This window comes from Miscanthus floridulus, chromosome 8, assembly GCF_019320115.1.
Source record: "Miscanthus floridulus cultivar M001 chromosome 8, ASM1932011v1, whole genome shotgun sequence".
In the NCBI taxonomy this organism is placed as follows: domain Eukaryota; kingdom Viridiplantae; phylum Streptophyta; class Magnoliopsida; order Poales; family Poaceae; genus Miscanthus; species Miscanthus floridulus.
Genome location: NC_089587.1, coordinates 207,449,341 through 207,465,633, shown reverse-complemented (window position 1 = coordinate 207,465,633; position 16,293 = coordinate 207,449,341). Strand labels below are relative to the sequence as shown.

The following is a 16,293-nucleotide window of genomic DNA, read 5'->3' as shown; positions in this document are numbered from 1 at the left end:
CAGGCAAAATGCTGCCGAAATTTATAATTGAATGGGTTCTTTCTTGGTTCCTGGAAAATTCGGTTTCATCGGTTAGAACCGAAACCAAACCAAATAACCCGAAACTGAAAATCATCGGTTCTGTATTTTCAAAGTAACCGATCGGTTCCTTCTTCTCAACTAACTAAATTAGGTGAAGAACCAAAAAAAACCAAACCGATCTATTTCGGTTAACCAACGCCTGACCCATGTGCGCTCTTTGATGGAGACAGTCACGTTAGGTGCCAGTGCCGGACCCGGGTCCGGTTCTCGGGGCTAGGAAGACTGCTGCGCGCGTTTATTTATGCGTTTTTTTTCTTGCCTTTTTTTTTTACTTTCCCTTTTCTTTATGTGACTGACATGGAAGAGCTGAACAGCAGCTTTGTAGCCAGGTATCAACCTCAGCAAACTACCAGCTCATACGTAAATACTTCCTCCCTCCCGAAATAAATCCATTTCTAGCTATGTAACTTATACGCTCAAAATTCTCCCTCCTTTCTAGAAAGAATATAATTCTCATTTATCAAAGAGTTAAATAATTTCTAAATTTAACTAAACCTAAAATAAATTACTAACATTTATAATACCACATAGATATCATTAATATGAGATATATTTTTATGATAAATCTAATTAAAGACATAAATGTTGATATTTTTTTATAAATCTAGTCAAACTTAAAAAAGTCTGACTTATCTAAACCCTAAAATTATATTCTTTTAGAGACGAAGAGAATCTAAGTAGCTAGACAAGTGTGTCTAGATACATAGCCTTTGGATGGTATGGAAAACAAAAAAAACTATAATTCTCGTTCCTAGGTATTGAATCACTCTAGCGTCATTTCATTCGTAGCGTTGTTCCAACGAAGATAGACTTAGCTAGTTTTGAATGGTGGCTTTGTCGACTTCTCTAGAACTTTGGTAATTTGTGTCAATATATGCTTGTTTAAGGTATGTTTGGAACCCATGAATTTTATAGGATTTATATAGAAATCTGTTCAATTTCACAGAAAAAACATAGGAACAACAAAAAAAAATCTCACATTCTAAACATGATCTCAACTTTCACTTTTTTTCTTGTCTCTTTCATAACGTTAGTAGGTATATTGCGATTATATGATGATGATCTTGGCGAGAGCTGAAAGAGATGTTTAAGTTTGCGTTTAGCACTTATCGTACGTCGAAGAAAAAAATTAAGTCCCACTCGATGTTTGTGTAGTAACATAGCATTCTCTAATCTGGCCGATGTTTTTTAATTTCCCTAAAAGCAAAAGAAACGAACTCAGGTGAGCAATTGTGCATGCTAGCTAGTGACACCTGCAGTCTCTGTAGATACCTATCAATCAGACCATCCATAAAGACAAGAAACACTAACGCCTTATTCGACTGATTTGCAACCCTAATAATTCTCGTGAAAGAACATCTCACTACGTCGTGCGTGGTTCTGGAGTTGACACGATCATGATACATCTGGTCTGCCCTGCCCAGCGCCATATGTGGCCCATCACTCTGAAGAGAGGGTCTACCTCCGTTTCTTCATCAGAGAAGCTGGGAGAAAAGGATCTGCTACTGGTATTTTATTAGTATCTGCCTATCTGGCACATGAACATAGAATGGATTATGTTAGTTGTAATGCAGGTGATTGGAATAAAGCATATTAATAGAACTAGCAGACTCCAACTAATGATATGGTTCCTGGACCAAACCAAAGGCATTATGATGCAACAGTCCAATTATGTTAGGAAAACAAAAGAGGATCAGAAAATGCCAAGCAGCTTAGTATGATTGATCTTGACATCGCAACATATGCGGTTTAGATGCAATCACCAAATTTCGGATTTTTTATTTACCCATGCGACTACCTACACAAAAATTGCACCCCAAGGAAAAATGTACTACCAGAACCTATGAGGGCGCGTTTGGGTTGAAAGAAGAATGTAGAAAAACTACAAGAACTGCATTCCTTTGTTCAAAACAGGCTTTGATTAGTGGTGCCGTAGTGTCATTTTCTGTCTTTTTCGCAGGAAAAGTGGTATTTCTGTCTTCCTTCAAATGTAGGGTACGAAAACGGAAGCAAACAACAAGCAGAGTGTGCGACAAAATAGACCAGTAGAATCAGAAGGTTTTATGGTCTGACAAATTTAGGGGGAATTTAGGGGCCACCGTGGTCTGGTCCCCTAGCCAATAGTAGTACTGCGTACCTACAAACGATCTCTACCGCTCCATTGTCCGTACTTGAATCTTCTCCTTCCGTAAAAAAATATAATTATGAGAATCGTGTCGGTCAAAATATTTTAAATTTGACCGAGTTTCTAATAAATAATATTAATATTTATATCTCTAAATAAATTTATTATAAAAATATACTCTATAACTAATTAAATGGTACTTATTTTATATCATGAATGTTAGTATTTTTTATACAAATTTAGTCAAAGTTCAAATCGTTTGATTTATCAAAAAACGAGAATTACATTTTTAGGAGTATACCTAAAAGCCTTATACTACTACTGTAGCACTGTCTAGCAACACTCTTTTTTTTTTCTGTAAAATCCGTCTCAGGTAATTTATTCTACTGCCCCCCTGCCGCTGTCCTGGTCTGACTCATGTGCGGTGTGGACCCGGCATACTCCATCTCTGTCCCTTTATCAGAGTCGTTTTGGCTTTTGACAAGTTAACGCAGAGACCCTTTATCAGAGTTGTTTTGGCTTTTGACAAGTTAACGCAGAGATCAAGGCCGTGTTTAGTTCGCGAAATGAAAATTTTTAGATGTCACATCAGATATTTTTTATATTGGAAGGGGTTTTCAGATACTAATTAAAAAAATTAATTACATAGCTCGTCTGAAAACTGCGAGACGAATTTATTAAGCCTAATTAAGCCATCAGCAGCACATGGTAGTTACTGTAGCACTTATGGCTAATCATGAACTAATTAGTCTTAAAACATTCGTCTCGCGATTTTCAACCAAACTGTGCAATTAGTTTTTTTCGTCTATATTTAATACTTCATGCATGTGCCGCAAGATTCGATGTGATAGTTTAGGGTGAAAATTTTTAGGGAGAATTGTGTTCTTGCCCTTGTTCAGTACTCCAATTGTGATTTTGCCCATACTATTTTAACTTTGTGTTTTTGCCCTTGTTATTTTGAACTAAAGTGTCCGTCTGCCCCTGCTTTGGACGTCCGTCGGATGGCCATCGAATAGATGGATTAAAAAAATTCGAAACCTGAAAAGAAAAGTCTAAATGCCCAGACTGCCCCTTATCCTTTCTGGCTGTTTCTCGACTCCACAGGACACCGACCGCATCGGAGAGGGACGGAGCGGGCGGCGCGGTTCTAGGCGGCGGAGCGTGCGGCGTGGGTGCGGCGGCTCGAAGCAGCGTCGGCATCAGGGCGGGCGGAGCAGGTGCGGCATCGGGGCGACGTGGGCGTGGAGCGGGCCGGGGTGCAGGGGCGGGCGGAGCGGGCGGCTCCTGTGCCTGGACGCCCGCCGCACCTCTACATCGCCTCCGTCTACTCGGAGCGCGAGGTCGCCGCGGCCGACGACGACCTTACCGTGGTGCGCGACCTCCGCGCCGCTGTCGAGCAGCCCTCCCTCCCGGACCCGTCCTCCCTGGAGCAGCGCCGCGACGCGCTCCTCGCCTACGCGCAGGCCCTGGCGCTCGTGGAGCCCCGCTTCCCCATCTCCGCCGACCGCGCCCACGTCCACTCCCTTACCTTCACCTGGCACGATGCCTTCAAGGGGAACAAGAAGTGAGCCCTCGCCTCCGTCCACCTCGAGAAGGCCGCCGTGCTCTTCAACCTCGGCGCCGTCTACTCCCAGATCGCGCTTGCCGCGGACCGCTCCACCGACGTCGGGATCAAGACCGCGTGCGGCGCCTTCCAGAGTGCAGCGGGGGCATTCGCGTGGCTCAGGGAGAGCGGGGTCGCGGCCAAGGCTGTCGCTGCGGGGGCCACCACCGTGGACATCACGCCCGAGTGCGCCGGCATGCTGGAGAAACTCATGCTCGCGCAGGCGTAGGAGTGCTTCTTTGAGAAGGTCATTGGTGGAGGGAAGCCACCCGCGCTGTGCTCCAAGGTGGCGCGGCAGGTGCATGATTACTTCCTGTTGTTCAGGTTTTGCGATATGGGAGCTTAGTTTGGATTGATATGGAATGAATGAAAGCTCTGAATGTTTCTTAAGTTGTTTAGGAATTAGCAAGCAAGTTCGTGTGTGTATCCAGTTGTGAGATTAGTTCCTACAATTGATTTGATTTAGTTATATATGATGACTTAATTGTATATGAGTTGCACGGTTCATTTTAGCTACCATTAATACAGCACATTCTTATTCATGATGCCGTACAGTTCTTTCTTCTGCAAAACTTTGGTGTCAATGTGCTATCTAACTAATTCTTCGTCATTACATGTTCACATATCTTTTCAGGTGGGCATATTCTATGAAGAAGCATATGCAGCTCTCAGTGCACCTCCTCTAAGTCAGCACTTTGATAAGACATGGGTGTCCCATGTCCAGCTGAAAGCTGCTCAATTCTACGCCGATGCTTGCTATAGGTATTCATTAGATCTTCATCAGAAAGAAGAAATTGCTGAGGAAATTGCACGTTTAAAGATTGGTCTGAGTGCCTTGGCAGATGCTAAGAAGACTGCGAAGGGAGTTGCTGCCCAGCTTCTGGATTCTGTCAAGAAGCTAGAAAGTAACATGAAACCAACTTGGAAAGGGCTATGAAGGAGAATGATCGTGTTTACCTGATGCGGGTTCCAGCTGCTGGTTCCTTGGGAGCCCTCCCTGCAGCGTCCCTTGTAAAGCCTACCTCTTTGGCTGAAGTTTTAGATGCCATCAAGGAAAGGCTTTTTTCATCACTTGTGCCTCATGACAGCATGAAAGCACTCTCTAAGTACACAGAGATGGTAGATAATATTATCCGGACCCAGGCAGAGAAATTACAGCAAGCTAGTGAGATCACTAGAGTCAGGCTGAAGGAAATGGACTTACCAGATTCTATTCTTTCATTGGAAGGAAATATAACCTTGCCCTTGGATCTGAAGGAAGACGTAGAGGCTGTGCAGATAAGTGGTGGCCCTGCTGGCTTAGAATCTGAGTTGCAGCAGCTTAGGGATTTGAGCAGGGTCAATCAGGAACTACTTGTTCAGACTGAAGAACTTCTACAGAAGGAGGCGAATGAAGACGCACAATTTCGTACACAATTTGGGAGTCGTTGGACTAGACCTCAATCAAGCACCCTAACAAGAATATTCAGGATAGATTGAATCTGTTTGCTTCTAATCTCAAGAGAGCTGCTGATAGTGATTCTCTGATTGAACGAGGCGTGAAGGAGAACTATCCATTGATGCCTATCCTTGACAAAAGACCGGTGAGAGTTTAACAATAGTATATAACACGGTGTAGTTGCTTTTGTGGACATGTGACATGGTGTAGACCTGTAGCTTTTGTGGACACGTTTTTTTTCACAACTTTTGTGGACATATTGATATGTTGTATGGTAGACTTTGAAATGCTGTGGTTCTCCATGATTTTTCTTATGTGTTTTATATGTGCTTCATATTGTTGTCATGATGCTAGCAAAATATAGCAAAGGTGCTGCCAAAATTTTGAATATTTATCAATATTAAATCTGAGTTCAAATAATTATAATTAGACATACAATAAAAAAGTCTAATTCCAAATCAGGGTAAAATCACAATTAGCATAACAAACAGGGGCAAAATCGCATGGGCATTTATGTCCTTTTGTACAAAGTTTAACACCGTTAGGGGTGGATGACGGAGCAGGGGCAAACTGGTGCTTCATGAATGACACAGTAAAGGTAAATTCACAAAGTCAAAAAAATAGGGGCAAAATCACAATTTTGATACAAAACAAAGGTACAAACGCAAGGGCCCTAAATTTTTAGGAACTAAACCCGGCCTAAATGAATGGGAACAGAGAGAGGCGCTAGGTACACTGCATAAGCTGTGAAGGTGGACACAAGTACCGGCTGCAACAGCCACACAAAAGGCGGGACAGCTGGGCCGTTAGCGTTACGGACTTCAGTGCTGGTGCTGCGTGCAGTACATTTTTTCACCAACCCACCACTGCTGTACATAAATGCCACGATGAACAGTAGTAATTTCATGTTAGCCGATTGCCAGGCACGCAACGCAATGACGCGACCAAACCAACCGCCCGGAGAGACCGGACGGAGCTAGCTTCGCGGGCGCGGTGAAAAAAAGGCTGCCGTGCGGCGGGCAATCGGGTGCTGGTGACTGGTGAGCGCACGCACCAGCGCAGCGCGCGGCACGGCGGCAGGCCGGGCAACAGGCAAGGACGGGGCCTGCCGCCTGGCGTCATGCCGTGCTGGGGTCCCCGGGGTTGGGTGCGGTTGGGGCGTTGGGCGCGCGAGGAGAAACACGCTTGGCGGGTGGAGCGGCCGGCCTGGCCACGGATCGACGAACCGGGCGACAGGCACGTGATGGCACGCTTCTGCGTGCCAGCTTTGCCTTTGCACAAAGCCGGCCGGCGCTGGCCTGCGTCAAAGCGAGGTGGGGGGAAATAGAGGAAACAGCACGGCTTTGTGCACCTATGCCAGTGAGTGTATTGGCAACTAAAGCTATACGAAATTGTCTTTAGACGCTCGCTTTAAAGTTGTAAAAATGAGCTGAATATGGCCCGTTCAACTGGCAGAATTTTGGTTGAAACTGGCTGAAAAACACTATTCTGACTGAATTGTTGTGAGAGAAAAACACTGTTCCGGCTGAAAAAAGAAGACGAACATGGGGGGAGGCGGTGGGGAAAGAGAAGGGTTGTCGCCGTATCGTATGTTCCTGAAGCTGAAAAACATATCCTCCAGGCTTTCAAAGTTCTACTACCTCACAAACGTAGCAAAATTTCGCAGAGAGAATGCAGCTACAGGCACTGCACCTCAAGTTCTGGACTGTGATATACTGATATGTGAATGGCATATATCTAGTGAACCGCGACTCGTTTGAGTATTTGACCTTCGCCTGAACAGAGGAGGATCTTTTTTTCTCCAGAACTTTTGTACGAAACTATACCAAAAATCTGCCAAGGGCCCCCATAGTTCCATGGGGCACCCGGCACCACATGAGCAGGAGACTGATCGAGCTGGATCATTGCCATGCACTTTGTTCGGAATTAGGCCTCCATTATTTCACATGGCATTATGGCAATGTATACTTCGACTTCGATCACAGGGAGACGAGGGAGAGGTACAGCCTGTGGAACACGTCAACAGGGCGTGACTGACAGATTCTCAGACGGACGGCCAAGGCGCTGCAGAGCTGGAGTACGCGCAACGTGGGGAGTGTGCGTCTGCAGCTGCTGATGGCCAGGGAGCTCATTGCCCAACTTGATGCGGCCCAGGAGACAAGGATGCTCACCGACGACGAGCTGTCGCTGCGTGGTGAGCTAAAATGTCGTAGTCTGGGGCTTGCCTCCTTAGCCCGGACAATTGCTCGCCACCGCTCGCGCATTCGGTATCTGGAGGAGGGTGATGCCAACACCATTTTTTTTTTTCGAAATCGTACATAACACGTGCTTCATTAAGGGGAGATAGATGTTTTAGTACATCTCAACCCAACGACGGCGAGGTGCCGCGTTTTGTACGAGGAACACGCAACACCAAATTTTTCCACCTCCAGGCTTGTCACAGAAACCGGAAGAGCTACATTCTTGCTGTGCAGCACGATGGAACGTGGTTCGCGGAGGAGGCAAAGGAGGACCTCATATACAACTACTACAAGGGGATCTTGGGCATCCCGTTCCAACGCACGCACTCACTGCACCTTGATGAACTGCTGCCACGACTTGATCTCAATGGAATTGATGCATGCTTCTCGGAGGATGAGATCTGGGCGACCATCAAGGATCTCCCTTCTGATCGAGCCCCGGGGCCGGATGGCTTTATTGAACTGTTCTACAAGGTGGCTTGGGGGATTATAAAGCAAGATGTCATGGCAGGAGTTTCCACCTTCTAAACGATGCGCTGATGATTCTTTTGCGCAAAAAAGAAGAGCCAACAACGTTGGAAGACTATAGACCGATAAGTCTCATGCACAGCTTCAGTAAGCTGTTCGCAAAATGCCTCGCCAGGCGTCTTGCACCGAGACTCAAGGAGTTTGTGTCGCTCAACCAGAGCTTCTTCATTAAGGAGCGCTCGATTCATGATAATTTCAGGGCGGTGCAACTTGCATGTCGATGGCTCCACACCAAGAAATTTGTCGCGGTTTTGCTAAAGGTGGACATTGCAAAGGCGTTCGATTCCGTCGCCTGGGCGCCCTTCCTGCTAGAAGTGCTGCAGCACATCGGCTTCCCTCGCCGGTGGACAAATTGGATTTCGATCCTCCTGTCGACTGCGAGCACCAAGGTATTACTTAACAGCAAGCCGGGGAGAAGAATCACTCATGCACGTGGTCTCAGACAAGGGGACCCCATCTCCCCGATGCTCTTCGTGATCGTCATGGAGGTTCTGAATTTGCTCATCCGTGAAGCGGATCGTCGTGGTGCGCTGTCGCCTCTCCCAGGCCAGGCAATCTTGCACCGTGCTTCCCTCTACGCGGACGTCGTCGTCATCTTGGTGGCCCCGAGTCATGGTGATCTTAATTGTGTGCAACAGATCCTTCACTTGTTTGCTGGGGCTTCAGGGCTTGTCACTAACATTGAAAAGTGTGTCGCAACCCCAATCCACTGCACGGAGGAGATGGTCGCGGGGTGCAGGAGGTATTCCCGTGCGTTGTTGCTCCGTTCCCATGCAAAAAAAAAAAAAAAAAACCCACGTGGCAGATTGTCGTCGGCAGGTGGAATATATCCTATGTCCCGAAAATAGTAAGTTGATCCACTCATAACTGCAGACATTACACGGTTACAACCCTGTACAAGCATAGGGTCTCAAACACCGATCCACGGTAATGTGTCGTTCTCTATACATGTGTAGCCGCTCTTTTATCACGGCAGAAGAATGACCCTGATCCGGAATCCAAACAATATTGCGCGTCCAAATCGGCATCAGGTCCGCATCCATGGGCGTCACACAACTGTGCGACCCCTCGGCGATTGCCTGCGTTCCCTGCATCTGGATGGACGGATGAGACGTGCGGCGAGTCCAGGACAAGGAGACTAGGAGAGATTGCGCTGGTGCATGTGCCGTTGCCGCAGCCCGCAGCCGCTGCCATGCGACGTGTGACCCCGCCGCGCGCACCTCGCAGCGCATGTGACCGAGACCGCCTCTTTTGCTTGGACGGGGGATGTTCCATGCGCCCGTGGCCCCGCCGAGCTGCGCATGCATTGCATTCCCTTCTCCCAGTCAGTATCACTCGGGCACTGTTCAGCACGACCTCGCATTGACATTTCGTGCATCAGTCAATTTCAGCTGAATTAAAAGGTAGTATGATGGAAAGATATGCGTGCACATAAGAATTTTTTTTTCTCAAAAGAAATGTTCAGAATGAACTTCAAGTGGGCGGTACCTACGGTGTTCGTGTTCTTAGAAAAGGATTGCCACGGAAGATGATCATTGCCCGATACCATTTGGCTTGTGCCTTGTTTAGACTGAGGTTAGGAATTAATATTTGGCACGGTAGTACTTTCGTTTGTATTTGATAATTATTGTCCAATCATGGCCTAACTAGGCTCAAAAGATTCGTCTCGTAATTTGAAATCAAACTGTATAATTAGTTATTTTTTTATCTACATTTAATACTCCATGCATGTGTCCAAAGATTTAATACGATGGAGAGAAAGTGAAAAAACTTGCAATCTAAACGAGGCCTTGGTAGCAACTGGCAAGTGTCAGGATCAGTCGATCGTATTGAATGGCAAGGGATCTACACCCACACCCACCACGGTGCCCGGCCTGTGTTTGATAGGTGAATCTAGGCAGATGCTCAAGTGGATGCCACTTGGATGTTGGCCTCCAAAGAGACATCTTCGAGTGTGGCCAGGAGATCGATATGAATGAAGCGTTTCTCAGGGTAACATGCATTGCATCAAAATTTGAGATGTCCACAGCTAGTAGCTAGTGGACTACACCAGAAATCTCTTCCATTGACGGATTATATAAGCGTGATGTTGCTGTTGTCAACAGTCATAGGGTGTTTTAAGCACATGGTCAATTAACGTATCGGTCCTGAATTATTTAGTCAACTACTTCTGCCAATTATTAACTGGACTAGCAATCGGAACACCTTATTATAAATATATAGCCTGAGAAAAAAAATAAATTGGTACCAAGATCTTTATTTTTCTTTTCAAAAAACACAGTATAGATGCAGACACTAAATCACGGAGAAGGAAAGAAAGGTTCCATCGAAAATAATTAAAATTGCTCCACGGGAGAAGAAAATAAGCTATGTGTTATGGTAGAGAAGAGTGCGACAACACAACTTGTATTACACACACACATATATATACATATATATGATTTCTCAGGTACAACCACCTCTAATAACCATCCAAGCTATCATGATTCTTAAATCTCAATGCATTGGCCTAAAGAGGCTACGATCGGTTCCAAGATGGCACGGTTGTTAGGCTATCTCCAATAACAACACCTAAAATACAAGACACATTTGTCCTTTGGATAGCGCTACAGGCAAAAAGTTCAATACCTATTCAACATCTTCTCCAACAACAAGACCCAAAAGAGAATCCTTTCTGTAAATGGGTTTCCAGGAGAGAGGATACTCATATTTGGGTTGTGTCTATCAGGCAACCCAAAATAGGTCTCCCATATAAGTAGTCTATTGGAGGCTGATTTTGAATTTCTCGCTACCCATTTTGAATTTGGGTCTCCCGCATGATAATAAAGAGGTTAAGTACTGTAAAGTGCATGGCACATCACGTGAGGGTACTGAAAGAAACGAATGCTTGCCACTTTATGTATCATCCCGGCATCAACGACACGTACGAGGACCACAATTCCTTGGCTTAAATGCTCACTACCTACAGCTTTGTTCGATTCCGTTGCATGCGGATGCGGCAAGCTGATGATTGAATATCTTCGCGACATATTTTTCTGTCAAAACAAATTCAGTCACCAACAAATCACTAACTATATGTACTGTAGTACATTGTTGTCATTTCCGTGTTCATTCAAAACGAGCTTCATATATATAATCTAGGTCCAGTTTAGTTTGCAAAAAATTTTGCAAAATTTTTCACATTCCCTGTCACATCGAATCTTTGGACGCATGCATGAAGCATTAAATATAAATAAAAAATAAAACTAATTACACAGTTTAGACGAAATCCACGAGACGAATCTTTTAAGCCTAATTAGACTATGATTGGACACTATTTATCAAATAACAACGAAAACGCTACAGTATCCATTTTGCAAAAATTTTTTCATCTAAACAAGCCCTAAAAAAAACGTGAAACGAAACAGAAGGAAACGTAGGAGTAGGTGTCAAGTGCCAACTGCCAAATGGCTCAGTGGTCAGTGCCTGAATTCACGCATGACGCATGGCAGGGGGAGGGGGACATGGCAGCGAGAGAGGTCTGCCGATCGGAGTCAGTGATGGGTTCTGACCGCGGACGCTAGCTTGTTTGGTGGCGAGAGAGTGCTGCTGAGTCACTGTCCCACAGTCCTCGCACTCGCACGCAGAGTCTCTCTGTCATCGCAGTGCAGCCCCGAGGCAGAGGCAGGCCGGTGGCATGTTGGCCCTTGATGGCCGTTGTGTCCCCTGGCATCGGAAGCGGAATGCCATGCCAATGCCATGTCGCAGGCGAGGGGAGCCGAAGGACGGAGGGAGAAAAAGGCAGCGTTGGCCATTGGGTAGTTGGGGGTTATAGATTATGTCTACCGGCCCCTCCCTAGTATCACCACATGCGCGGGCGGCACTATCATGGGTTCATGGGTGCCTGCTTCCCGTCCGTCACGCCAGCCATGTGCCCACCCGCCTTTCTTGGACCCCGGAAAGGAAAAGAAAAATCCCTAGCGATCATCACCCGTGCCACAGCCACAGCACCCCCACCAATATGCTACACACCGAGGTTTGTTGGGGCACTGTGATCGATGGCCTTTTGTTTTTTGCTGTAAACTTCAAGAAAAACTAGCACATCTCAAGAGATTTCATCGAGTTTCCGCAGATGCTCGATCGGCTACGAGGCGCAGGTTGTTGGTCCGGGAAATCAATTCATTTTGTCCCCGTTCTCGTGGACGCCAATACTGCTACTGGTAGTATCCATAATGCACGCTGGACCACTGGTGGAGCTTTGGAAACATCCATTCACCGGCGTCCGTGATCCTGTGGCACCTGTCCTTATTAGATTTTTTCATAGCTTTGTAAATTAGTCAAAAGCAGCCGTGTTAGTCATGGTTTTGTCGGCATAGGAAAAAGGATGAAACCGAGTCGTCGATGATTGTGAATTATAGAGATGTGCAGCTGTGCTGTGCAACAGTAGGGCTCTAACAACCCTTCGCTAGTCGACACGCTTAGGAGCCAAGCAATGCTCTGTCGGTCCAGGTGTTACCGCCTGAGCTGAGACATTGGACGACATCCATCATCCTACTGCCATGTTTTGCTTTTGGCCTTGTTTAGTTTCAGGAAGTTGGAATTTAGGGTTACTGTAGCACTTTTGTTTTTATTTGGCCATTAGTGTTCAATTATGGACTAATTAGACTCAAAACGTTCGTATCGCAATTTCCCACCAAATTATGCAATTAGTTTTTTTTTCGTCTACATTTAATGCTCCATGCACGGGCCACAAACATTCGATGTGACAAGTACTGTAGCACTTTTTAAGAATTTGGGGTGAACTAAATAAGGCCTTTATCTGCTTCATCACCGGCCCGTAGTATTCAAGGTTCAGCGATCCTATACGTGCTACCCTACAAGACGATGCGTGCCTGGGGATACATCGTACTCGTGACAGCCTTCTCCGAACCGAAGCTGCTGGACTGACGTGTGCGTGGAGGCTGAAAGCACACCGTGTGCTGTGCAGTCGAGGCGTCTAGCGATCACTGACTAACTGTTCACCATGTATCCAGCGTAACTAGCGTTGATAAATAAAGATAATAACTGTGATGTGTAGGTGCACAAGAACTATTCAGGAAAAAAAACAGAGACTGCAGTGTGTAAACGCAAGCTAGGTACATTTTTCGACAATGCATGCAACGAGAAGCATTAGTGGCTGTTAGGACACGTCGTACGTGCTACCGTGTACTGATGTTGATCTCAGGCCTGGTTTAGTTCAAAAAAGTTTTCCAAAAAAGTGCTACAGTAGCTATCACATTGAATCTTATAATACGTGTATGAAACATTAAATATAGATGAAAAAAAAACTAATTGCACAGTTTGGTTGGAAATCGCGAGACGAACGTTTTAAGCCTAATTAGTCCATGATTGAACACCTAAATAAAAATGAAAATATTACTGTAGCTATTTTTTCAAATTTCACCCAACTAAAAAGGCCTCACCTTCGATCTTAGGTGAGCTCATGAGAGATTACAGATCGAGGGGAAGTCCTTGGGCGCAGTAGGTAGGCTGATGCGTGCTGCTCACCTAATTCATGCGTACGGACAGAGATCGGAGGCTTGCCGCAACCAGGGCTAGCGTTGAAATCCTTTTTGCTAAGTGCTTGTGTAGTTTTCAAAAAAAATTTCAAAAAGTGCTATAGTAGACATCATATCGAATCTTGCGATACGTATATGGAGCATTAAATAATGTAGATGAAAAAAACTAATTGCACAGTTTGGTTGAAAATTACGAGACAAACATTTTGAGCCTAATTAGTCCATGATTAAACATTAATCGCTAAATAAAAATAAAAGTGCTACAATAGCCAAATTCCCAAAATTCACAAACTAAACAAACAAAAGGCGAAATATGAGAGGTAGCTGGCGTTCCCTACCAGAAAAGGCACACAAAAGTCTTTGTTTCTTGAGCCCTCCGGGCACTTTACTTGGCCTGCGTAGCGTAGGACAAGCTAATTAATTGCGTATCCTAGTGCTGATTAAGCGTCCCACCTTTGCTTGCTCTCAACTCAATGGAGTGGTACCTTTTTTACTCCTTATTACTAGTAGCTAGGATGGAGTGCATGAAAGACAGCTTAACTAATTTTATGCAGATCTCATATGGTCCTGTTCTCTTATATTGTAATCCTGTCTTTTTCAGCTTGCTTTTTCAATCGGATCAGTATTTTTCTCTCACAACAAATTAGCCAGAACATTATTTCGGCTTGTTTTTTCAGCGAAGCGAACGGGCCATAATGAAGTACACCTCAAACCGTAATTACTTCTAGTATTAGACTTGTATTGTTGTGCATTTCAGCATTTACACATCACTTCCTGATTTGTACCGAGAATACCGAAATATTCTAATAGGAAAAAATAACCATTCAAGATGAACCCTTTGCTGGCAGGCAAACCTACGTGGGCATCCAAGTAGAGCCAGACATGTTACCCCGTTTACTACACACGTCAGACGGGTCGTAAATTCGAGTTGAATACGTTCAGGAACCAGGAGAGGAAGCACTTGAATGCATTCTGTACGTGCGCTCGGCCTCTTTCACCACCCCGTGACAAAAGCACGGCGGATTGAAGGCTTCGCTGCCACGGCTCGTGACCCTTGGTCGCGAGCGATGAATGGCGCGGAATTCATAGCCCGCCCGGGCACGGACGCACACCCACGCCAGACGCCACGCTGCTCTGTTGGACGCACTGACCGCAGCCAGGAGCACGACGGCGGAGAAAGATCGCCGCGCATCTGGAGTTCTGGACCGTCTGCCCCCGCACGGTGGCACGGGGCAGAGTCGTGCGCCGCGGGCGTTGGGCACTGGGGCACCACCTCGGATGGCTGCAGGCGTGTAGTAGCTTTGGAAGAAGCGTGCGTGCGTGCGTGGACGGTGTCCGCGCGGCGATCGGGACGTGCCCGCTACTCCAAAGAAGGACGGGTCAACCCCACGAGCGTGCCCTACGCACCCCGTCGCGGACGTGCACCAGTCCCTCCTCCCTGCCCTGCTTGCCGGCCGGCCTGGACGCGCGGGGCTCACGCGCCTCAGCCGCGGGTTTCTCCCGACTCCCCGGGCGGATGGGCCGTTTCTTTCGGTCGCGCTGCACTCTCGGCGCGCGTGGCAGGGACCGCACTGCGGTCTTTGGCCAAATCGGCGTTGAGGGCCGGTGGACGCAAGTATCATTAGCATTTGTCATGCTAGTGCCGCCGATCATGCGTCGGGCTGGGGGGACCTGCGTCGGAGGCTAGCTCGTGCGGACAGAGCTGTCGCCGTCGCTGCTTATTGCGCGTAGCAGAAGGGTGCCGTCGTCTTCGTCTGTTCCGGCCGGGCAGCCGGTGTCGCCTTGTGATTTTCCAAACATATTGCTACCGAGTACCAGCTGCCGGGGAAGCAGTAATAACACTTGCAATTGCAAGATAGGATGATCAGGATCATAGGAGGATATTACACGGTTGAGTCGGGTGAAACGAGGAATGCAAGATCATTCCGGTTGCATGTCGGTCGGTCACCTAATGGTGTTAAGTAGCTGACCGGTAGGCAATTGCTTTCTGATGATTAGTGTGGGACAGTGGGGGACGCTCCATCGGTGTGGCTTGACTCATGGCACGGGATCATCAAATCCATGGAATAGATTTTGTTTGTCTTCTTTTACACACACAAGAAACGGATGGGCCCTAAAACTCGCAATGATTTGAGAGGTTTGGTCAGAGCTCACGGAACTCTTTTTAGTGTGTAGTTTTTACCTTCACGATGGGTGGATAGTTTTGTAGCATGTGCTAGTCGTTTGGAGTAGTCGTAGACTGATGATGCCTCTTCGTAAGAGCATGAAACCGGGACTAGTTTTTCATTATCCTATTCTATAACAAAGAGCTTGTTTTCATAATCATTATTAGATCCAGAATTGCCAACATTTGAAACTATAACCACCACTAGTACTCAATAAAGAAATTTGATGCCACAAGAAATAATGATAAATTTATCATAAAAAGAACACGCTGGAGTTTCCCTATTTTTTTCAGTAGACCTTTTGCAACTCACAAGTCCAAATTAAGGGCCTGTTTAGATGCCGAAATTTTTGGCAAAAACGACACTGTAGCAGTTTCGTTGTTATTTGACAATTAGTGTCCAATCATAGTCTAATTAGGCTTAAAAGATTCGTCTCGTGGATTTCGTCTAAACTATGTAATTAGTTTTATTTTTTATTTATATTTAATATTTCATGCATGCGTTCAAAGATTGATGTAACAGGGAATCTTAAAAAATTTGGCATTTTAGGAGGGAACTAAACGGTACCTAAGATGA

At 46.0% G+C, this 16,293-nt stretch overlaps 1 pseudogene; it reads left to right on the top strand.

Annotated features, from left to right (window-relative positions):
• Positions 1-378: 378 nt before the first annotated feature.
• Positions 379-5,492, top strand: LOC136470550 (vacuolar-sorting protein BRO1-like; annotated as a pseudogene).
• The last annotated feature ends 10,801 nt before the right edge of the window (positions 5,493-16,293 follow it).